Source organism: Symphalangus syndactylus, chromosome 15, assembly GCF_028878055.3.
Source record: "Symphalangus syndactylus isolate Jambi chromosome 15, NHGRI_mSymSyn1-v2.1_pri, whole genome shotgun sequence".
NCBI lineage: Eukaryota > Metazoa > Chordata > Mammalia > Primates > Hylobatidae > Symphalangus > Symphalangus syndactylus.
This window is the reverse complement of record NC_072437.2, coordinates 17,372,254-17,397,961: the sequence shown is the minus strand read 5'-3', so window position 1 is coordinate 17,397,961 and position 25,708 is coordinate 17,372,254. Positions and strand designations below refer to the sequence as shown.

The 25,708-nt window shown below is 39.9% G+C and overlaps 1 protein-coding gene across 3 annotated transcripts in view; it reads left to right on the top strand.

The window, feature by feature from the left end:
- Positions 1-25,708, top strand: part of LOC129464126 (putative methyltransferase-like protein 21E) — a 66,212-nt gene that overhangs the window by 28,543 nt on the left and 11,961 nt on the right. Inside the window, exons 4-5 of one of the 3 annotated variants that reach the window (XR_010115907.1) lie at positions 6,699-6,798; positions 21,255-25,448. The gene's annotated coding sequence lies outside the window, so the exon portion shown is untranslated. Of the gene's footprint in view, positions 1-6,698; positions 18,877-21,254; positions 25,449-25,708 lie in introns of those variants that run through there. The other 2 variants (XR_010115905.1, XR_010115904.1) reach the window with 2 other exon arrangements.

Genomic DNA, 25,708 nt, shown 5'->3' with positions numbered 1-25,708 from the left:
CTTTAATTAGGTATTGTTTAAATTCCGCCCCTTGCCTGCGTACTATGCACACATTATAAAATACATTCTCCAAGTAAAGGAGAAGTGGGGGCTGGTTTCTAGTTCTTTGAACGCTGTACAGGTATTCGTTGGTGTGTGGTGAGGCGGAAGGGGTGATGAGGGAGGAGAGGGAAGAGGAGGCGAGTGTAAGGGAATGAAGACAGGGAGCAAGCAGAGAGGACACTGGGGTGGGAAGAGAGGTTTTGATTCTTACAGCCTAAGAGGAAATGTCTGATCGGACTTGTCAGATTTCCATTTCTTGTAATCTAGTGGTTCTCAAACCCGAGGGTATATCTGAATCACCTGGAGGTTTTGTCAAAACACAGGTTGCTGAACCCTGACCCCAGAGTTTCTGATTCAATGATTTGGAATGCGGCCCGAAGATTCGTGTTTCTAAGTTCCTGGTGATGCTGATGCTCCTGGCCTGGGAACCAGACTTTGAGACACACTGTGTGGCTGTACACTACATCTCCATCTTCAGAGATCATCATTTGAGACTGGGGCACGTTGGTACAAAAGGGAGATGCTTCCACCTACCTGCTCCACTGTATCCTCCACTCATTTCATCTGCTGTGTCTGATGATTCACATCTCTAAAATGCACCTCTTTCTGGAAAGAACACCTCCCCAAGAGGCCTTCTGTGAACCACCTGGACAAATTCCTCTAGGCTCCATCCTTCCCAAGTTCTTGCAAGATTGCATGATACAGGCTACCATTTTTGCATGCACTTAATATTCTTTATGTGCCACATATGCCCATTTGAGTCTAACACTTTAAGCATTGTTACAGTCTATGAAGTGAAGACGAAGTGAGAAAAATTGTGCAGAGATTATTTGACAGCCAGAGACTAAGGGGATATTTCTTAAAATTATAATTTGGGGACTTTGAATATGAGATATGTGTCAGCTATTAAAGAACAGAGAGTGACAGTGTTTAATTTTATTGCTACAGTGTGTAATAGCTCCAAATTCAGACAGGCTCTTAATTAAAAATGTGCTCCTAGTACCAGAGATTGGATTCCCAACCTTTATATGGTCTTCAGAGGTATGATTCTGATATACACGAACAGTGACAATGTTGAGTGTGGGATTTGTGGGGTACAGAGGAGTTTGTAAGGGATGGGGGAGCATGGTGGGGGAAGCTCAGTCAGAGTTTTTGATTTCGTCATTGTAGGGGTGTACCTGGGCATGCACTTGTTTTCACCCACCTTCACCACTTGCTGGATAAGCTAGAAGATGATTGGCATTGGTGAGATTTTTTTTTTTTTTTTTTGAGGTGGGGTCTCACTCCTACAGCCTTGACCTTCCAGGCTCAAGTGATCCTTCCACCTCAGCCACCCCAGTGGCTGGGACTACAGGTGCGTGCCACTACACCTGGCTCTTCTTTTGTATTTTTTTTTTTTGTAGAGATGGAGTTTCACTATGTTGCCCAGGCTGGTCTCGAACTCCTGGGTTCAAGCAATCCACCCACCTTGGCCTCCCAAAGTGCTGGGATTACAGACATGGTCCACTATGCCCAGCCTTGCTTGGTGAGTTTTCTTTTTTTTTGGTCACAAGTGAAATAATCTGGCAGCAGTGGAGTATAGTATTTTTTGTTTTCAAATTTGGGATGAATTCAGAGCATATTCTTCCATGAAACTGGCATCAATACCTCCAACTAGATAATCTCCATTAAGTAATTTAAAAAGCTGAAATTCATCATTATCATTGTAAAAAATAATTTTAAAATAAAATAAATTTCAGAATTTTGACAGTGGAGGTGAAGGGAGGTGTTCATTTACTCTTTCCTATATGAAGGGACGGTCATCACAGTGAAATACACCAGCCTGAAGCAGTAGTTCTCAACCTTGGCTCCTGAGTGGAACCTCGTGGGAAGCTTTATGGAAATTCTGTTTCTCTGGTTCTGCCTTAATCCATTGAATTTAGAACCATCAGGTGTGGGGATGGGTGTATTTTGCTGCCGAAATCTGTGTTTTTAAAATGCTCTCCACAGTATTTTGTTGGCCATTTTTTGGGAAATATTGGTGAGGTGAATTTGGCTAAATGCCCAGACTTTCTCTCTTTGGCTCTTCCTGTACTCTTCATGGCTTGTGATTTACTGAACCACTTATGAATTCAAGTTTTCTCATTGCATGTAATTGCTAAGTAGAGAATTTTCCACATGAAAGACTCCAACTGTATTGAAACCAACCTCAGCTATATCCTAGGAAACATTTCCCCTAGAGCTCAGTCAATACAGAGTAATTGTTTTTGGAGGAAAGAAAACATACTACCTCACCCCAGCACTAGAATATTAATTGATCTAATCAATAGAAATTGGAATATTCCAATGTTGAACACAAACTACACCCTTTGCCCAATGAACCACAACACCACCATTTTCCAAGAACCCGAGTAGTTCAGCCTCACAGAAAAGGGCTCTGCTTTTCACCAAGCAGTGGTCAGGGGTTCTCTAGGAAGGAAGACTCAGCAGGGAGTGACAGTGTCTCAAGCTAAAGTGAAAAGCTGAGAGTGACTGCACAGATCTCCAGGGAGAATAGTCCCAGGTTCTCAGCGCTTTCACAGCTCGGTCCACTCAGCAACATTTGTTATTTCCACTCTTCGTCTGCATCGGTAAATTGGATGGAGGACAGAAAACTAACAACAAATCCTCACAACATAAGAAAATAGATAGATTACATAAAAATAGCTGGATTACATAGGTACGTGTAAAGAGTACATGTGTCTCTCTGTATTATTTCTTATAACAGCACGTGAATCTACGACTATCTCAAAACATTTAAAAAAATAGTTGTGTGTTTAGATGTATTTATGTATTGGCTTATGGACTATGCATAAAAAACTTTTGTGTCCCTCCCCTTCCCCATCCATCTTCCTCTATGTGTATATTTCTAGTATGTCTTGGGGCATGTAGAAAGTATTCAAACAGTACAGGGAAAAAGCACATTCCAACCTCATGTTGTAGGGATGTGGTAGGTATGATGTCTGATAACAACTGCCCTATATGAAGGGGTTTCTTTGAGCAAGGAACTTTGCCTAGTTCTTTATGTTTATTATCCTGAGGATAGGGATTGGGGAGAAATGGGGGAATGACTGCTGCTGGGTACAGAGTTTTTGTGGGGAGTGATGAAAGTTTTCTGGAATTAGTGGTATTGATTGTGCAATGCTATGAATATACTGAAAACCACTGAATTGTACACTTTAAATACATGGCTTGTATGAATGTGAAAAAAAATCCTTACAACAGTCTTATGAGCTAAACACTATTATCCCATTTTACTGATGAAGAAATTAAAGCTTATTGAGGTTAAGGGACTTGCATAGGTCACATCAGGTTTTAAATGGTAGAGGAGGGATTTGAACCTAAGCCAAACATTGAAGTTTATGCTTTCACAGTTTTAGCAATCTGTAAGGTAATGGGGATCATATCTACCGGCATCAAATCAAGTGTTTCTGACTTAACCAGTTGCTTTAGAAGAAACTTTTGGTTCCAGAATGACTCAAAATTCTCATGCAAAAAATGTGTTTAGTATGTTATGAGTTAACCAAATATACAGATTATTAGGAACCTAGAATTTAAAGCTACCTTAAAGGTTAGGAGTCCAATCTCTTATTTAGTACAAAAGTATTGGTAGCAGATGGTGAATGGGAATTCTTTCAGGAAAGTGACCCTTCTCTTTGACAAAACAGTGTATTCTAATTATGAGAAAGTACTTCCTTATATGGAGCTGAAATCTGCTTACCTCTTATAACCAAGAAAAAAATGAGCCTTTTTCCATGCAAAAGGAACCTTTTCTATGAAATTGCAATGAGAAGAGTATAAGACAGTCTTTTTTTTTTTTTTTTTCCAGGCTGAATATCGCCAGTTCTTTTTCAATCATTTGTCATTTGAAGTTACTTTCACAATCTTGATTACACTCTTTGGACATACTCCAGTTACTCAATATTGCCTCTTAAATTGTGGTCTCCAAAGCTCGAGGCAATGGTGTAGACGTGATCTGACCAAGACAGGAAGCATGCTTTCTGAACATTCTTAATACCTCAGTAATTGGATGTAGGCATTTCATAGATATGGTAGGAACCAAGAAGTGTTCCTTCCGGGAATCTGACTTTAGTTGGTTCATAGGAAATATAGTATTGGAACACATTGGTGTACCAATGTGGATCCACCCAGGGTGATTATAATATGTGGGATTTCCCATGGAAATTTTTGCCGTTTGTGAACCCAAAGAGTTATTTGCTTTGCAAGATCAGAGTCCAATGCTTCACTTTTGGTAACTGATGAAATTACTCAAATCTATGCACAGGCTGAGTAACAGGTAAGAGGGAGTGGTCATCTACCAGTAGCTGAGAAGTTGTAGGTACCCACCTGAATTTGGCTCCTGGATGAAGGGTCAGGAAGGTATATGACCTTTATATGTGGCATTAGGCATTTTTTATGTATATGTAGGTTCATTTAGGGATTTTGAAAGCCACATTCAATATTTTCTTAAAACCAGTATGTTTTCTTCAGAAAGCTCAAGTTAAGTCATAACAATAAATGTGCTTTGGAACTTGCCTTTTAAAAAAGATCTTACCATTCGACACAGACTGATCATTTCAAAATAGCGCAGAGCCAAAGACAACCGTATTGACTCTAAAGAGTTGGCATATTTATGTCCATGTTTTATTTGAGTTGAATTTCCTAGGTCTGTTTACGTTTCACTATTGAAACATATATAAATTATAATACTGGTGTAATAATATTATACTTCTCACATTTTTTAAAAGATTAAGAAAAAATTGGTATGCTGCAGTCTGCCTGGTTAGCAGAAGAATATTACATTGGTCTTATTAGGGCTCTACTCTTTGAATTGTTCAAGAACTTTAGACGCTTGCTTGGTCTTGAAAAAAAAACGATGGAGGAGTTTTCATCCAAGGCAGTTGATACTGTTACTATCATGCAGGCAATGCTCTTTGGCTATGTGTAGGACACTGACTCTCCCTATGGACAACAGAGATCACCCACTCTGGTTGGGAACCATAGGAGCCCTCATCCTTGTTCACAGGACCTGTGTTAGGTGCCTAGCCCCTTGTAGTTACTGATCATAGCCATATTTCTACTGACAACGTAGCTTCCAAGCAAAGCATAGGCCCCCATATCTCCAGAAAAAGATTTTTATTTTTTAAAAAGATTCTTATTTATTTATTTCTTTATTTGAGATGGAGTCTCGCTCTGTCCCCCAGGCTGGAGTGCAATGGTACGATCTTGGCTCACTGCAAACTCTGCCTCCTGGGTTCAGGCAATTCTCCTGCCTCAGCCTCCCGAGTGTCTGGGATTACGGGTGCTCACCACCGCGCCCAGCTAATTTTTGTATTTTTAGTAGAGACGTGGTTTTGCCATATTGGCCAGGCTGGTTTCAAACTTCTCACTCAGGTGATCTGCCTGCCTCGGCCTCCCAAAGTGCTGGGATTACAGGTGTGAGCCACCACGCCCAGCCTAAGATTCTTATTTTTTAACTTTAATTCCTTTTAGAGAAATTATTTCTCTTTCTACATCATCTTACCATATTACCTTGTTTTAAACTCAAGTCTTTTGTGTAAATAGATGCATGCAAATGTTAAACCTTTAATTTACTTAATTTTCTCACAGTGCTAAATATCATCAAATGAAAATGGCCACTTAGGTGAAAGATCTTTAATAGAAATAACTTCTCTCCTTTGTCTTGGCCAATATCTGCATGCATGGCATTTTATTTTTTATTAGGAGAGATGTTGTTGCTACAGTGAATGACCCCCATATTTTTTTTGTTTTCCTTTCCCTTGATAGCAATTTAAAGATGAATTATCTGGGTTTTTGTCCCTTATCACTTTGATGCTTTTCAGCCTTGTTACTGACTTAAAAAGAGAATTCTGTTGGAATTCTTGTTTTATTCACTGAAGAAATACATAAAGATACTAATAAGCCGATTTGGAATTTTAATAGACCATTATTAGCAATAAAACCAGGCAGCTGTGATTAGATGTCAAGAAATCTGTTGCTTTGGGAGTTAGATCCTGAAAATGTTTTGTACAGGGCTCAGGAAGAGAAAATTGTTTACCCCTAACAAATGCTGTCCAGGCAGAACTGAGCGGGGAGATGGCCTGGCCTTCTGTTTAGAAAGGCTCTCCACAGGGTGCTCAGTTTCGTGTCTCTCTTCTGTTTTCTTCAAAGTCTCTGTAAGAGAGTTCATTATAAAAGCCCTTCTTGAAGGTAAAGACAAAATACCATTGCTAGGGATAATTCATAAGGGATTTAAATTCGCTCATGCCTCCCATTGCCTTTGGTGTATTTCAGATAAGAAGTAGAAGAGAAAAAAGAAAATAGCAGAGTAGATCATGATATCTATTGGATTAGCTGACTTGACAGGTATTACCAGGAAATATAGTAAGAAAAATTAAACGCTTCACTGTGGGTATGATACATGTGAAACAATTGAGCAATTCAGTTTATTTGAGTTACAAACTCAAGTCAACAAAAGCGAAAATAAAGATTCTTTTGTAAGTGGGTTTATTCTGACATATCAATTCCTCAGTAGAGGAATATTTGGAAAACAGGACAAGAATATATAGCTTTTACTTGAGAACAGCATAGATGAATAAAATGACTATTAAATGTTTCCCTTTTAAAATGCTTCCTAGGCCAGCACGGTAGCTCGCGTCTGTAATCCCAGCAATCTAGGAGGCCAACGTGGGAGGATCACCTGAGCCGAGGAGCTTCAAGACCAGCCTGGGCAACACAGTGAGACCCTGTCTTTACAAAAAAATTTAAATATTAGCTGCATGTGGTGGTGCATGCCTGTAGTCCCAACTACTTTGGAGGCTGAGGTGGGAGGATGGCTTGAGCTCAGGAGGTCGAGGCAGCAGTGAACTGTGATCATGCCACTGCATAGCAGCCTGGGCAACAGAATAGGACTCTGTCTCAAAAAAAAAAAAAAAAAAGAAAAAAAAGAAAAAAAGTAAAAAACAGGAATGTTTAAAAGCCTTCTTGACTTTCCTCTGTTTACATTTGTAACATAAACATTGTTAATACTCATTTTATCGTTAATTTCCTGAGATTCTGAGAGAAAATACAAAGTAAGGACATAGAATAAAACCTTTGCCAGATCTAGTTAGGAAGTAGTAAACATTTTACTGTCTAGTTTTGATACAGATTAAAAACCAAATGAAACAGCTTTTTGTGCAAAACCGTATTTAAGCTGCTTATAACTTTTAAAAAATACTTTCTCCTTTTGGAATTGAGTAAAACTCCTGCACAGTAGGGTATTTGTTAACTTCAGTGTAAAATTGAAAAATTTACCTGGTTTTGAGTATTTAAAATGCCTGAGGGAAAGCCTGGGAAGATGTGGTTTTCAGGTGCATTTTGCAGTGGGGAAGTGACTACTAGCATAGCTATGTCCATCCATCTGTCCATGCGGTTGAAAGGTGTGCTCTGGGTGCCAAAGGCAAAATGAATAATGTACAGGCCTGGATCCCCGAGGCCTGCGGCAGAGGAGGCAAATATCTGCAAGGCCAAGGCGGAGGGAGGGGCCGCTGCTGGCTCAGACCTGCCATCTCACATTCCCGTGAAATGTGTTTCACCTTTCTATCATTGTTCATTGTCTCTGGACCTTGAGTAGTTGCACAGGTTTCTGAGTCAAACTTTAATAAGAAAACCAAATGCACACTCTCGTTCTTAGGTGAGATAAAATCAAGATTGCATTTAAAACCTGGAAGTTAGGAGTGAATGAATGTGGAGCTTTATCACTGAAATGATTTTTCATCCTTAATTCCAAGGTAGCCTTTGCTTTCTCATTCACCAAAGGCACCGAAAACACAAACTAGACCTCTGAGAAATGATAATATTTTAAGGTCATAGTTTCCTTGATCTCTGCGAGGCTCCTCTGTATTAAAGTATTTTTTGCTATTTTCTGACACAGCTCGGAAACATGCCATTTGTTCCTACCTTTAAGTATATAATAGTTCAACATAGTGATGACAATTTTGAGACTATTTTGATGGCCAAGTGTCTCTTTTCTGGAGTTAAAAGTAGAGGTTCTAGTCTTTCAAGAAACATTTCAACCACTCAGTTGTCCTGGCTGAAAACACCTCCATTATTATCAAGTCCATTTTTCCTTTTAGCTTTTGAATTATTTCATCATCAAGGGTTATCAATTTTACCTCCTAAACTTTGCCCTTAAAATAGCTATCAAACAGTCTCCTGACTTTATTTTTCTTCTGCTCCAACCCATTCTCACAGTGTTATTAAAAATATTATATATATACACATATATTTAATTGACAAAGTATATGTTTATCGTGTATAGCATGTTTTTGAAATATGTATACTTGTGAAACAGCTAAATCAAGATAACTAACATACTCATTCCCGCACATACTTATCAAGTTATTGTGATGAGAACACTTAAAATCTACTATCTCAGCAATTTTCAAGGATACAATACGCTATTAGCTACAGTCACCATGTTGTACAATAGATCTCTTGAACTTATTTCTCCTATCTAACTGAAATTTTTCATCCCTTGACCAACAACTTCCATACACTGTCTTTTTAATTTTTTTTAAGTCTTTTAGTATCATTTGGAAACATTCATTTAGGCAAAGCTTCCAGAAGCACGCTCAAGGACTGAATGGGGAATGAAAGGGACACTGCTTTGTGGTTAATTACATTGTCTTCCTAGACAATCTGATCTTGTCACTGTCCTGGTTAAAACTTGTTTGTGGTACCCTGTTGCCTTAGGTTAGAGTCCAGACCTATATTCTAGGTAGAACACAGGCCCCTGGCCAAATGATCACAGGCCAAGCTCTCTTAGTCTCCATCCTTTTTCTTTTCTTTTCCTTCCACCCCCTCTACCTCCTTTCTTCTCCACCCCATCCCATTTCCCTATCAACCTGATGCTCAGTGACTTCCTCTCCCTCAAACCCATTCTTCATCACAGCCATTCTCTGCTTTGCCATTGCTCTCTGAGCCTGGAATACCCACCTCTTTCCCATTTTGGTTCCCTGCTTACTCTTCAAAGACCCAGCTCAAATGTCCCTCTATAAATTCCCAGAGTGGGCAGCCTCTTGCTCTGTACTCTCCATGATGTAGTCTAGGATGGCTATTTCACATCTCTTTGTCTTTCTTTATGTGTTCTGATCTCTGCCTTTTCAACTAAACTGAACTTTATGAGGCAGAGTCTATGTTTTTCATTTTGTGTACAATTGCCTTGCATTGGGCCTGGCATGTCACAGATGTCAATAAATGTTTGTCAGTTGAATAAATGAAAGTGTGTCACTTTTCTGGCTAATGTCATATATTTTTCATTTTGCTCTAGGTCTCTAGAAAAGAGCATCCCTTGAGCGGAGTGGAATGAACTCAGTTAGTTGCTATAAAGTCTATACCTCTTCTAGCCTTTCAGTGATGATTCATTTATCCATTCTTTCATATAACGCACAGTTGTTGAGCATTTTCTATCAGGTGTTTTACTAGCCATTGAGAATGAAAAGATATCTAGGCCAGATATCACATCAGCTTGTCTTGGAGCCCTTCTAAGAAGGGAAAGGAGCTACAAAAATCAGACTTGCCGCCTTACATGATCTGTGGCACCTGTGAGCCTTCTGGCAGTTTGTTTCTAGGCTCTTCTTTCAGTTTCAGCAAAAACTCAAGTGAGCTAAGGGCAGGACCAGTTGACGTATCGATCTAGTTATAAATTCTTCTAAAAGGTCCCTCCTGGCTTTGGTAATGTCTGGGCTCGGACATCTCTGCAAGGCTGAATTATTTCTAGGTCAACCATTTTGAGGTTCCTTCCTTCCAGATGAATGGTTAAAAACTCAGATAAGAAGTATTTTTTTAAGTAATGCAAGGTGGAAAGTGAATGGCTTTTGTTTAGTTTCAAACCGATTCCTCATCTTAGGAAGACAGAAGAGCACAGATGATATCCTGGTGCTGTCGTTTATTTGTTGTGAATTTGCTAATCAAACGCCCACTCCCTTTTCTATTCCTCTCTGCTCAGCCTTCAGAAGAGTGCTGGCATCTGACTTAAGCGAAAGGGAGGAGCGAGTTTTCTAAGGTGGCAGAATGCCAACATCCCTTTGCCTTCTGTTGTCCTGTGAGGGATGCCAAGTCATCTGGTGGCTACTTGTAGCAAAGTAAAGGATTATTAATTGTTCTCTGATAATTCTGTCAAGGATTCTTTAACCCCTTGACTTAAAGTAGCTACGGTAGAGATATTAGAATGACAAACCCAAGGGCACGTAGTAGAATTAATATTCTGCAAAGACCAAAGTTTTGCACAGGTCCCATTTTACCTGTTTTCACGTCACTCCCGTATCTCTGGTGAAGTGGACAGGATGAATTGATAGAGTAGCAAAGCGAAGACAAATGACCACATCTCTTCCCAGCCACGGGGTGACCCGGGTTGCACAGTAATGAGAATAAACAGCAGGCACTCTGAGGCTAAGGAGAGAAAAATGCTGATAGAGCACTTGCTTTGATTGGATTTATAATATTATAGGGAGAAATGGAAAGCGAGAGGGAGAGATAGGAAGGGGTGAGGCAATACGGAGTGAGGACGGGAAGACCTATTTATGGCTGTTTCGTGGTCATAACTCAGCTGCTTTGTTTTGCCCACTCAGTGAACTGAACTTCTTCAATCCTTTTGTTTGACAGCCTCAGGGAATAAATTCCTCCTTAATCCACTTCCTAGGCCCAGCTGAGGTAGTGGGAACAGAGCAGCTTCGCACAGAACCAATAAGTTCACTTCCCAGAGGCGAAAGGGTAATTTGTCCTGCCTGTTCACTCCATCACTGACCTTGCTGTTCTGCGGGTGCCCAGGGTACCAATTAGTGCTAATTGCTGCCGATGGTGGTGAAAGATTCTGTGACAAGTCTCTGCTGAGAACAGGGCTGACACCTAACTCATTTCATGTAGAGCATGCCCGTGAGACCAGGTACTTAGGGATAGTACAACAGTATGGATGGGCGGGGAAGAAAGATCCTTGGCAAGAGCACAGGCCTGTCCTGCTACAGTCCACTAACAGCTACTGAAAACCACAATTAATGTTTCCAGAAAGAGGAATTTTGCTATTGCTTCTCCAGATCTTACTTTGATGTGGAAGGATCCAAAAGTATCCCCAAAGTAAGAGTCAATCTAATTATATGTGGAGTACAAATTCACTGCTTCACTTCTGCCTAGCAAAGCAGCCAGAGATCTTTATGCCCAGTGAAATAAATTTTTAACAGACTTGCTATAATGTGTCAAAGTTTCCTGAATAAAGTTGAGCGAGTAAGCATGGCTTTTAAGATCTTTCAATGTGATGGACAAGAAAATATCCACGTAGAGAGAAGTAGGGCTGCTTATTGCAGTTAGCCACATTATTGCATCTGGAAAATCCTCTCCATGGGGGATCAGTGGTCCTGGCATCACACATTTAAATTAATATAAAAGAGGTGCTTTGCATTAGCCAAGAAAAAGTTGAGAGTTTTCTGATTTGACCACTGTACTCTTGAAAAAGGTAGTTCATTTCGTATCTAAAGTAGCCAGAGCTAGCTTCAACAATTGCCAGCTACCAGTTATAAATAGCTTTCCTCTCTGAAACAAAGCCTCATCTTTCAAATTGCTACTTTCTTAAGGAAAAAAAAAACCCTGACATTCTTTTAGCACTCGCCAGCTGTTCCAGATGTTATGATTCCACATCTAGGGCCACGTTCCGAACTAAAAATATATACATTAGCTTGACTTCCAACTTCTTCACTAAAGTAACATCATAAGTTATCTTATTTGTCCCTTTGTTATGTCCTAGAAGTGTTGGTAAGTAGTTTTTAAGGGGAGAGAGAATTTAATCCTCATTTTTTTCCGTGAAACCTCTTATGACAAATAGTAAATTTCACTCATAAAATTGTAACCTAGTCCATTAGAGTGTAGTCCAGACTTCTTTTTACTTATACTGAAAAGTAACAAAATATCCTATTGTTATCATATTCACAAAACAAGAGAAAATAAATAAATTGAATAACAGAAACTTTTGAAAGTGGGACTTAAAATAATTTGATTACAGACAGATCTTGCTGGTGGTCTGAAAAGACTTGGATGTTTCCAGAGCCCATGGAATCAAACAGTTCCTACTACGGCCACCAGATGGCCCTATGAGACCAGAGCTTTTCGTGTAGATGCTGGCGGTGGTAGTGGTAGTGGCAGTAACTATAGTTTCAGGATGGGTTGGGAATCAGGCAGAAAGCAGCAACCGCCCAGCCTTCACGTTGGCTGCATCTCCTCCAACAGTTCTCCATCTCAGACATTCACCAGCTAGTGTGACATTTTAAAAATGGAACTTGGATGATCACATTTTCTTGCTCAAAACTCTCGAATGGTTTCTCAGTATGTGTAGAATAAATTCCAGACTCCTTATCCTGGTTTACAAAGCCCTACATGATCTGGTACATAGTTACTGTTCTGACCTTACTGAGGCCCACTCTCCCTCTAATCTTTTTTTGAGACGGAGTCTTGCTCTGTCGACAGGCTGGAATGCAGTGGCGCGATCTCGGCTCACTGCAACCTCCACCTCCCGGGCTCAAGCGATTCTCCTGCTTCAGCCTCCCGAGTAGCTAGGACTAGAGGCATGTGCCTCCACACCCGACTAATCTGTGTATTTTTAGTGGAGACAGGGTTTCACCATGTTGACCAGGCTGGTCTGGAATTCCTGACCTCAGGTGATCCGCCTGACTCAGACTCCTAAGGTGCTGGGATGACCGGCGTGAGCCACCGCGCCCGGCTGTCCCCCCTTAATCTTACTCCAGCCACACAGCCTTTTCGTATTTCTATTTGTTTATTTACTTTAAGTTCTGGGATACATGTGCAGAACCTTTTTGTGTTTCTTGAAGGAGCAAAGCTCCTTCAGAACTTGTGCATTAATTGTCTCATTTGCCTCAGATGCTCTTATTCATATCACCAAATGACTTAGATCTTATCCTTCAGCCCTCAAGTCAACATCTGTGTAGAGTAAAGCCATCCAATCCAAGCATTAACTCAGCTGCTCTCTGATCTATCACTTTAGTTTTCTGACTAAGCCTTAATCGTGATTTCTTTCTTCCTTCCCTTACTTTCTTTCCCCTTTTCTTTTCTTTTCCTTTTTTCCTTTCCGCCCTCCCTCCCTTTCTCTGCCTCTTTCTTTCTTTCGCTTTCCTGCCTCCCTCCCTCCCTCTCTCCTTCCTTCCTTCCCTCCCTTCCTTCCTTCCATCTTCCTATTTACTTATCTAATATATGATCTATGTATTATCAGTTTATCTCCACTGGAATGTAAACACCATGAGAGCAGGATTTTTTTAAAAAAAGTTCATTGTTATTTATCTCATCATCAGGACCATGGCTGTTCTTGTATAGAGAATGAATAAATGGATGTTTGAGATATTTGTAAGTCAGGCATTTATAGTAGAAGTACGGTACATCCACAGATTACTAGCATTTGGATAATTTGTAATGGTAAAATTTATCATAAATTAGTTAAGTGTTTTCATTTTCCAAACAGTTACTGAGCAGTAACTAAGTGCCAGGCATTGTGATGGGAACTAGAGATAACCCAGTGCTGAATGCTAGCAAGAAAAGTTATGTTCTGAGATCTCAGGCTCTATTCCAAGGGCTTTTACATATTATCTCATTTAGTACCTACAACAATATTCTGAGACAAGTGCTTTAGTCTCTAATTTCATTTTACAGAGTAAGAAACAAATTTAGTCAAGATAAGTAATATACCCAAGATAACATGACTGTTGCATTATGGAACCGGACTCAACCTGATATGACATAGTCCATCCTGAAGGAATCAACAAAGGCAAACAATGGGACTAGACTCCATGCATGTCTGGCAATAGAAGTATCAGGCAGAGATAACGGCATGATTAAAGACATAAAACAAGTTACCAAAATGTGAACAAGACTATCAGAATAGTCCAGATGTATCTAACAAAGAACCACATAGAATTTCTAGAAAGAAAAAAATAGTAATTGAAATACAAATCTCAGTGGATAAGATAAAGTCTAGCTAGATTTAAAGAGAGTAGTAAACAGATGAAGAGAGAATTTGTGAACTAAATGATTGATCTTAGGAAATTTCAAGATTACAGCACAGAAAGATTAAGTGATGGAACTATATTAAAGAGAGGTTGAGAGATGTGGACAACAGAATTAGAAGGCCCGATATATTTCTAGTAGATATTCTAGGTGAAAGAAGAAAAAGAAGGGAAAGGCCAATAGTTAAAGAGTTGATGGCTAAAACTTTCAGAAAATTGATTAAAGCCATAAATTGACTAAATTTCTTTCTTTTTTAAAAAAAATTCTATGTTAGGTTCAGGGGTACATGCACAGGTTTGTTACATAGGCAAATTGCATATTGTAAGGGTTTGGTGTACAAATATTTCATCACCCCTGTAATAAGCATAGCACCTAATAGGTAGTTTTTCAATCCTCACCCTCCTCCTACCCTCTGCCCTCAAGTAAGCCCTGGTGTCTGCTGTTCCCTGCTTTGTATCTCTATGTACTGAATGTTTAGCTCCCACTTACAACAAATATGCAGTATTTTGTTTTCTGTTCCTGTGATAGTTTGCTTAGGATAATGACCTCTAGCTCCATTCATGTTACTGCAAAGGACATGATCTCATTCTTTTTCTGGCTACATAGTATTCCATAGTGTATATGCACCACATTTTCTGTATCTAGTCTACCATTGATGGGCATTTAGGATGATTCCATACCTTTGCTATTGTGATTAGTGCTGTGATGAATTTGCATGCATGTGTCTTTATGGTAGAATGATTTATATTCCTTTGGGAATGTACTCAATAAATAATGGGATTGCTGGGTCAAGTGGTAATTCTGCTTTGAGTTCTTTGAGAAATCATCAAACTGCTTTCCACCGTGGCTGAACTAATTTACACTCCCACCAGCAGTATATGAGCATTCCCTTTTCACCACAACCCCACCAGCATCTGTTATCTTTTGACTTTTTAGTAATAGCCATTATGACTGTTGTGACATGGTATCTCATTGTGGTTTTGGTGTGCATTTCTCTAATAATTAGTGACACTGAGTATTTTTTCATATGCTTGTTGACTGTGTATGTCTTCTTTTCAGAATTATCTGTTCATATCCTTTGCCCACTTTTTAATGGGGTTGTTTTTTTCTTGTAATTTTGTTTAAGTTCTTTGTAGATGCTGCATATCAGGCTTTGTCAGATGGGTAGATTGCAAAAATTTCTCCCATTCTGTAGGTTGTCTGTGTACTACTTTGATAGTTTCTTTTTGCTGTGTAGAAGCTCTTTAGTATAATTAAGTCCCAGTTTCAATTTTTGTGTTTGTTTTGCAATTGCTTTTGGAGGTTTCATCATGAAATCTTTGCCAGAGCTTATGTCCAGAATAGTATTTCCTAAGTTATCTTCTAGAGTTTTTATAGTTTTAAATTTTGCATTTAAGTCTTTAATCCATCTTGAGTTGATTTTTGTATATGGTGTGAGGAAGGGGTCTAGTTTCAATCTTTTGCATATAGCTAACCATTTATTCCAGCACCATTTATTGAATAGAGAGTCCTTTCTCCATTGCTTGTTTTTGTCACCTTTGTCAAAGATCAGATGGTTGTAGGTGTGCAGCATTATTTCTGGGCTTTCTATTCTGTTCCATTGGTCTATGTGTTTGTTTTTGTACAAGTATCATGCTATTTTGATTGTGTAGCCTTGCAGTATAGTTTGAAGTTGGGTAATGTGATACCTCCAGCTTTGTTCTTTTTGCTTAGGATTACTCTGGCTATTTGAGCTCTTTTTTGGTTCCATAGGAATTTTAAGATAGTTTTTTTCTACTTCTGTGAAGAATGCCATTGGTAGTTTGATAGGAATAGCATTGAATCTGTAAATTGCTTTGGGCAGTATGGCATTTTAACAATATTGATTATTCCTATCCATGAGCATGGAATGTTTTTCCATTGTTTGTGTCATCTCTGATTTCTTTGAGCAGGCTTTGGTAATTCTCATTGTAAAGATCCTTTCACTTCCCTGATTAGTTGTATTCCTAGGTATTTTTTTTTATGGCTACTGTGAATGGGATTGTGTTCTTGATACAGCTCTCAGCTTGAATGTTATTGGTGTATAGGAATCCGACTGATTTTTACATTGATTTTGTATCCTGAGACTTTGTTGAAGTTGTTTATCAAGTCAAGGAGCTTTTGGATAGAGACTATAGGGTTTTCTAGGTGTAGAATCATATTGCATAAATTGACTAAATTTCATAAATCAGATTAAAAAATGCAACATGTCCTGAGCTGAATAAATAATTCCACACCTAAACACGTCTTGATGAACTTCAGAACACCACAGGCAAACAGATCTTATAAGCAACCAGAGGAAAAGACATAGCTCTCCTACAAAAGGATAACCATTAAACCAAAAGAAGGCTCATCAGCCAAAATAGATGTTAGAATATAATAGAATAATATTTTCAAAGTGCTGAGGGAAAATCATTGTTAATAAATATTCTATACTTAAACTATATTTCAAGAGGCAAAATAAAAAAAGACACTTAAAGACTGAGTTAGTTTGCCACCAACAAAGTTCTTGATTGAAAACATCCTGTGTAAGAGGTGCTTCAGGAAGAAGGAAACTGAACTCAGAAGGAAGGGGTGAGCTGTGAGAATGAAGGTGAATGTGCGGCTCCATGTGTATAAGCATCATCCACGTAAAACCACGGAGGCGGTGACTGTGAAGGGTGGCAAAGTCAAGATGGAACTCGATCGCTGCACAACATAATATGTCACATGGGAAGAGGATGTCTGTACTTAAATCACTGTAAAGTCATCTAAGGTTAGAGACATTGACAATCTTCAGACTTTAAGTATGTTTTTGACTATGCTGAGGTAATCAAGAAAATCTTAATTTCAGGGTAACTTTGTTTAAAGGGATGACTTAGCAATCCAGGCTTCTTCCACTTAGTGAGGCCACTGTCTTTGATGCACCCACAGCTGCTGTGCATGCTGCTAACAGCGGAGTGAGTGCAAGATTGCGGAGGACATGTGCAGCTAGGCTTGGAAGTGCAGACATCAGGTGTGGCCTCATCCTTTGCCAGGTGCCATTCTCATCATCCCAAACTCATTGCCCTACTTTTGTGTAACTAGAAATAGGGACAGCTTGTCAAAATACTAAAACGCTAAACACTAAAAGAATAGAGGTAGGATCTGTAGCTTGCAAATAAGTAGAGGAAAGAAAAAGAATAAATAAAACTTGGTGAAATTGGTGAAATCAATAGAAAGCAAAAAGGAGGAAAAAAGCATAGAAAAAAATGAAGAGAAAGTGCAAAATAAAATAGCAGAATAAGCACAATAAATAACAATTACATTAAACTTACCAGTTATTATGCAGAGATTATCAGAATAGATAAGAAACTCTTTACAGTCAAAGGCAAAAACTAAAACACAAAGCCAGCTGGATGTAATTTGTAAGGAACAAATCTAAAAAAGATTGAAAAGTAAGAATATAAAGAATATAAAGAAGATAAAGATATACCAGCTAAATAACCAAAGAAAGCTAGTCTAACCATATTCATTGCAATAGATCCTTAAGGCAAAAAACACTGTTAAGGCTGATGAGGGTTACTACATTTGGATAAAAGGAATAATTCAGGAGGAAAATATAAGAATTAAGAAGTCTGAACTTTTAGTCACCTAATAATGCAGCTTGTATTTAAACGGCTAAAATTGTCATCATCACAAGGTTAAATTGACAAATCCCTGTTGTAGTGAGAGTTTTTTAGCACATCTGTCAGTGATCAGTAAATGATGCAAAATAAAAATTGGTCAGGCTGTAGTAGATTTGAGCAACACACTTATTTTACCTGTATAGAACCTGCTCCCAACAGAAAGAATACACATTTAGGAGGATTCTGCCATAATTTTTTCAAGAGATGAAATGAACCTCGACCAAAACAATCACAATGAATTAAAAGCAAAGAACTGGAAAAGTAACAGGATTTGCTATTTACTAAATATGGGAGTTGAGGAGGGAAAAGGTGGAATGGAAAATTATTAAGGCCAGCCGGCTGGATCGTGATGCTGTAAACGGTGAGAACAAAAAGGATTGAGGAGGAAGTTTGGGCAGAGGGGAGGATGATGAGTCCAGGGGAGATCTTTTGAGTTTAAAGTGCATTTTATGGAGAAAGCTGAATATCAGCTCCCCGGGCTGTTCCATTTGAATAATCTTCTCTGGCTTTCCATATACGTGTGTTCAGAAATAATATTGCTGATTCATCCGTATTTAATAGATAACTCTTAGTGGAAATGCTACTTGATCAATCAGGTAATACTTAGGGGGCTTATGTTGGAACAGCTAATTTTATTATGCACTATTTATTATTAATTGATTAGGGCTCTTAAGTGGGTAAGAGCTTTTCCTTTCAAGTGGGTTATAGAAGTAACTATTGATGCCCTAAAGCTGATCTATAAGATGAATCAGATAATAATAATAAGAAGAAGCTATCATTTGTAAGTATGTACAAGCTCTTCCACATATGCTATTATTATTTTCACAGCAAGGCCAGGAGGTAGATAGAATAGGATATATATTACTATACTGATTTTGCAGATGAGGAAATTGAAGATAAAATCACACAAGTGTATTCTCTGACCTTCAAATCCTGTTGGTTTTATAATTTAGACTTTCCAAGATGGTTGCAGCCTGAAAAGGTTGAAATGAAAAAAACAGCCACTTCTGTTTTTCTTTGGTGCTTAATTCAGGGTGCTTTGCTCCCCATCTTATCTCTTGCCCCGGGCTTGCTGTTTTGAGGTCTTTATTTCTCAGGAGGCTTTTTTTTTTTTGAGAAAGACTCATGCTCTGTCTGTCACCCAGGCTTGGGTGCAGTGGCATGATCTCTGCTTACTGCAACTTCCGCCTCCCGGGTTCAAGCAATTCTCCTGCCTTAGCTTCCCAAGTAGCTGGGATCACAGGTATGTGCCACCATGTCTGGTTGATTTTTGTATTTTTAGTAGAGACGAGGTTTTGCCATGTTGGCCAGGCTGGTCTCGAACTCCTGACCTCAAGTGATCTGCCCACCTTTAGCCTCCCAAAGTGCTGGGATTACAGGCATGAGCCATCGTGCCTGACCTCTCCTGAGATGTTTTGATCCTGGAGCTTGTGGATAGGTTTACATGTATGCAGATATTTTTGCATATTTTTTTATTCACTCCTTTTTTATGCCTTTTTTTTTTTAAAAAAAAAAACCGCAAACCTCCTTTCCTCCTTCCATTGCGCCTTCCCCTACCATAATGGGTGGAAAGATAAAAGCTACAGTTTCTGGGGGGATTCTGTTCTCTGCACTGAACCCTGACCAAGAGTGCCTATGTGATATTTTCTAAAGAGAAACTCGACAACTTTCATCGATTCTCAGAAGTCTCCAGAACCACTGAGGAGAGAGAAGGGAATAGTAACAGGAAGACGTGCTTTAAGCAATCATTAGATTTCTCTCTTGCATTTCACTCTCCTTTGCATTTCTCCGTTTTTCTCTTTAGGGACTGTAAGTCCAATTAGAGTTATATATGACTTGATGACGTAGCAGAAGCAGGGGAGGTTTCCAAAACTCTATCCTTTTTATTTGGGAACAAACAATACCTATGTACTAAGTTTCTCTATGGTTAAGCTAAAGGAAAATGCCCCTAATATCCTATACTATTTTTGATATCTCTGGAATGAAATCTATATTATACAAATGCAGCTTCCAAAGGACAGAAGTAATTATACTCGTCCTTACATTTGTTCATTTCTGTATACTTCAGAAAAGTCACTTGCCTTTATTGGAATTAACACAGACGGATGGCTGAGAAGACTTGGATGTGGCTTTCAGCCTCTTTATGCCTCTAGGTCTTAATTCTTCCTCTTCTTTCATTTGAAATTTTCTCTCCTCATCTTCTGCTTGCCAAACTCATTCTCATTCTTAAGAATGAGCTAATGTCCCTCCTTTGGGAAGGTAGCTCTTAACTCACCCCCAGTCTGATGTAATCACTTTCTAGTCTTCCTCTCTAGACTGTGTGCTCCTTGAGCACAAAAGAACTGGGTCTTTTCGTCTTCAAAAAAAAAAACCCTTCTCTAGCACCGAGCATAGTGTCTCACATAAAAGGAAATTTATATATATTTTATTTTTTCGTATTTGGTGTGAGTAAATATTAGCAGTAAAGTGTGTAATTCTTAAAAGTCTTTTTGAGGCCATACACATAGCAAACAAGCATATGAAGAAAATATTCAACATTACTAATCATTAGAAAAATCAAATCAAAACCACAATGAGATACCACCTCACACCAGTCAGAATGGCTATTATTAAAAAGTCAAAAATAACAGATGTTGGTGCGGTTACAGAAAAAAGGGAACACTTATACACTGCTGTTGGGAATTCAAATAGTTCAGCCACTGTGGAAAGCAGTTTGGAGAACGTAGAACTACCATTTGACCCAGCAATCCCATCACTGGGTATATACCCAAAGGAATAGAAATCGTTCTTCAATAAAGACACATGCAGGTATATGGTCATCACAACACTTTCATAGTAGCAAAGACAAAAATCAATCTAGATGTCCATCAACAGTGAAATGAATAAAGAAAATGTGTAAGTATACACCATGGAATACCATGTAGCCACAAAAAAGAATGAAATCATGTCCTTTGCAGCAACATGAATGCAACTGGAGCCCATTATCCTAAGTGAATTAATGCAGGGACAGAAAACCAAATACAGGCTTGCACTTCCCTTCCCTCCCCTGCCGATGCCATGCAAAGAGAAAAAGGAAACTGAATCCGACATGTTCTCACTTATAACTGGATGCTCAACATTGAGTACACGTGGACATGAAGAAGGGAACAATAGACACCGGGGCTTACTTGAGGGTGGAGGGTGGGAGGAAGGTGGGGATTGAAAAACTATGTATTGGGTACTATGTTCACTGCCTGAGTGATGAAATCATTTGTACACCAAATACCAGCAACACGCAATTCACCCATTTAACAAATCTGTGCATGTACCTTGTGAACCTAAAAGAAAAGTTGGACCAAAAAAAAATTTTCTCTCAAAGATTTTTGAAAATGCACCCATAATATGCATGAATGAGGGAAAGAAGGAATGAACTAAAGATTTGGCATGCTGGAGATCTGATTGTGTTGATATTGATTGGGAATCCCAACGTGCTGTCTCTTGTAACAGTTCAGAAAAACAGTTCCCACTAGTCTACCTCGCTGCTCTGCCTCTGGCTGGACATTGTTCTCTCTGGGTAAGACCTGAGCACAGAAAACTCCTGTTAGCAATAAAGAATTCCCACTTACCATTCGCTCACATTCATTCCAAAGAGTTTATTGAGTGCCTGCTAGGTTCTAGACACTATTTTAGGCACTAAAACTCAAGAACAAAACCGAGAAGAAACATCTGTCTTCTCATTGAGTTTACATTCTAGTGTAAGGAGATCAAAAATTATCCATAAATACAAGAAGTGAAATATGTTAACATTTACGTGTTATAGAAAAAAATCGAGCTGGGTCAGAGGCTTTGGGGGGTCTGGGTGATAGTGGGGTGCTTTCATTTTAAATAGGGTGGGCAGGAGAGGCCCCTCTGAGAAAGCGACTCTTGAGGGAAGATGTGGGGTGAGTTGGCCATGAAGACATCTGGGAGAATAGCATTCCCTGCACAGGAATAGTCAAGGCAGAGGCCCTACAGCAGCTGTTGGGGCTGGAGCAGGGTGGGCAAGGGTGAGAGGGAGGGGGTAAGGGGGAGGGATTAGAAGGAGGTAGTAAGGGCCTTTGATGGTTTGGCTGTGTGTCCACCCGAATCTCATCTTGAATTGTAGCTCCCATAATTCCCACGTGTTGTGGGAGGGACCAGGTGGGAGATAATTGAATCATGAGGGCAGTTTCCTCTCTACTGTTCTCATGGTAGTGAATGAGTCTCATGAGATCTGATGGTTTTATGTGGGGGAACCCCTTTTGCTTGATTCTCATTTTCTCTCTTGTCTGCCATCATGTAAGATAGGCCTTTTGCCTTCTGCCATGATTGTGAGGCCTCCCTTGCCATGTGAAACTTTGAGTTCATTAAACCTCATTTTCTTTACAAATTACCCAGTCTCCGGTATGCCTTTATTAGCAGCATGAAAATAGACCAATCCAGTCTTCTAGGCCATTTTAAGGACTTTGGCTTCTTTCTCTGAGGGAAGAAGGAAGCCACTGGAGGGCTCTGAGCAGAGGAGGAATATAACGTGGCTCAGAGATTTCAAAGACTTCCTCTGGCTGCTGTGCTGGGAATGGATGGGGGGTGAGCAATGGTGGAAGACAGAGGAGGTACTGCAGTGAGCTGGAGACAAGGGACAGGCAGCAGGGGACTAGTAGCAGGTGGACAGGCTTGGGTCAGAGGCGTCTGGTGAATGGTGCTTTTGACTAATCCTGATCAACTGTGAACTTAAACTGAAGACTCAAGTATCTTTTGAAAGGCTTCTATAAAAGTGTTGATATGGGTAATAATTGGTAAGGCTTTTGGATGACAGTGCCTATGCTCCACATAGACTCATATCTTGCTTTTTTTAAATGTGGGTTATCTTCCTATAAAAGAGTTGCTATTGATTCAACATCCATACCATAAATTGAAAGTCATCTTGGTTGTATTGTGTGAGCTCTGTGGAAGGAATGCTTCCTGGATTTGATCAAGAAACATCGCATCTGAGTAATTTATTAGAGGATTGTGAAGAAGTGTAGGTCCTAGGGGATAATGTTTAGACTTTTCAAAAAGTTCTGGACAATATTTTGTACTGTGGGCTATTGAAGTGTAAGTGTTTGAGTAAGAAAATGTTTAAAAAATAAAAAACCAGTGGTATAAGTAAAATTTTTGTTGGGGGGCTCATTAAGAAAATTCTAAATAGCAAGATTCTCGGTGAATTCCACAAGTCTATGGTAAGAGACCGTTTCCAGAGAAACAGGAAATACTTTTCACATGGGTAATATGCTAACAGAACACATTAACCAGAAAGCCGGAATCTACTGAAAATAGTAGTAGATCTTAAAAGTCGGAAATAAATTATTTTTGTGGATACTTTTCTAGTTTGACACAAGAGATGTAAAGACATTTGTATGTAAGCCTTTGAGATTGAACCCTAGAGAAGACCAAGAAGTTTCTGCGTGGATAACTCACAGATAAACCTCAAATTCAGATACCCCTTTCCCTTGCTCCAGGCTCTTTATCTTGGAGAACTGCCTCATCCTCTCGGTCTATTGCTCAATCCAGAAGCCACGAATACTTCTGTTTGCCTGTTCCCCTAACAGGTGCACAGCTCGGCTGAGTCTTCTATTCTCATCTGTTGCACTCCCTCCTTGGTATTTCTACCCCCAGCATCCTCCTTGGGTCTCTGCCGTTTCCCTCTTGGAATATCCCCCTGGCCATCTGGCTGGCTTCGTGGCCTCCATTCCAGCCCCACTCAAGCTTGTCCTCAGATGGGACACCAGGGTAAGGGTTCTCATCCACAAATCTGATAATGTCAGTTCCCTCGGAAAACCCCTGCATGGCTTCCCCTTGCCTTCCAGATGAAATCCGAAATCCTTAACGTGGCACACAAAGTCTTCTGTTATCTGGCCCTCGCCTTCATATTCTCGATTCCCCTCTTACCACTCCCTTCCTCGAACCCTGGAACCCTAATTGGAACCATGTGCAGCTCCCTGTGTGTCCTGCTCATCACAGTGAGGGGCTTTGCATGTTTAATTTCCTCCAGCAGCACTGGGCTTCCTGCACGGTTCATTCCTCCTCCTCCTCAACATCCCAGCTTGAGGTCACTGCCCTAGGAAATCTTTCTTCTCTGTCTCTGTTTCTACATCAGGTATCATTCCTGTGTGTTCCCGTAGCATTTTGTGTCTATTGTACTTATTTCTTGAATTGTTACTATTGTTGAAAAATTTTTTAAATCTTAGTCTCCTTAAGCTTTAGAAAGTCTCAGAAATGTGAAACATGCTTAGTTAATGTTTGCTAAAAGAACTCAGACCTTCCATTACATATCCTTGTATATGACTATCAAACACATCTCTATTTTCAGGATTTTTTTTTTTTTTCGAGACAGAGTCTTGCACTGTCGCCCGGGCTGGAGTGCAATGGCTCGATCTCAGCTCACTGCAACCTCCGCCTCCTGGGTTCACGTGATTCTCCTGCCGGGTAGGTAGGATTACAGGCTCACACCACCACACTTGGCTAATTTTTTGTATTTTTAGTAGAGACGGGGTTTCACTATGTTGGCCAGACTGTCTGGAACTCCTAACCTCGTGATCTGCCCACCTTGGCCTCCAGACTTTTGGTTGAGTGTGCTTGTAGAGATCTTATTTTTATGTGGTAGTATTTTAAATAGGGGACTGAAAGGACAAATGACCTCAGTACCTATGTTATCTTTTATTGCATTCCACTAACATTCCCATGTTTCTCTTTTTTGCCTTCTCTCATCTTCATTTAGCATGTCAATATTTTATAAAATAGGTGATAATGCAAAACTCTCAAATATATATCCCAGAAAGGAAATAAGATGGAACCTGGAGTTGGTCATGAAGAATTCTTGAGAGCCAGTATTCTGTTTTTCTTCAGTGACCCAATGTAAATCACTTTGAAAGAAGAGAGACAAAGAAGTCTGTTTTTCATTCCATCTCTTTGCCTGTGTAAATAATTACTATCAGTTTCTAGGCTTTAGGACCAGTGCCATAAAGGCATTTTAAGGTTCAATTTCACAGACTCATTTCTGACTATCTCAGGACACCATGGGAATGATCTGTGTACTGTGTTGTTTTCTGGAGTGACTTGGCCATGCAGCCCTTTTGCTATGACACAGCAGCAGAAATCGGGCCTGTTTTATTTAGTGCCTCCTTCTTTCTTCCATTGTTCTCATGTGTTTCAGACCCTCACCACCTGGTGACCGGCTGTAACCCCCTCTCCAGCTTCCTTAGGGGGCAACATCCCTATGAGAATGTGAGTCAGGGCCACAGTGGCCACTGGATACAGCATTGCTAGAGACAAGCGAAGATCAAGCAAGCTGAGGTCAGCACAGGTAGACAGGTTCAGCTGGAAAAAGGGCTGGGTGAGCTGTGCTTGGAATGAGACTGGCAAGTCTGATCTGGCGTTAGGCAGAATTCTGGACTTAAAAGTTGACAACAGGTGGGAGAAAATTTCAATAGGGCTGGACATACTACGAAGAATACACAGAGAAATTACTGGCTTTGATAAGGATCTCTGCAGATGAGACATTTTATCTAGGGCAATTCAGATATATTAAATTAGCCCTACTCCAGGTAGAGACTTATTGGTCTTAAAGGGCTCTCATCAGTTAAGGAGAATCCAGTTCCCTTAAAAGGAAAGGCGTTTGTTCATCTAGCTGTGCTTCTTCAGTAGGTGAACAAGAGGGGGAAGGCAAGTGAAGAAGACGGGCATGAAGCCCGTCCTCCTTGTGGACTTGGGCTTCTCCAGGGAATGCTTGTTCTCGGGGATGTGGTTGGATTAGCCCTGGGAGGTGGGGAGAGGAGGAGATCGGTGGAGGGCAGTTTTCTTACTTTTCCCTTTGCTTGGGTTTCCCCCTCTGAGACCAAGTCACCATATGGCGCCAAAGGGAGAGGTTTGGCCCAGGAACATAGACTTCTCATTTTCCAGTTTGC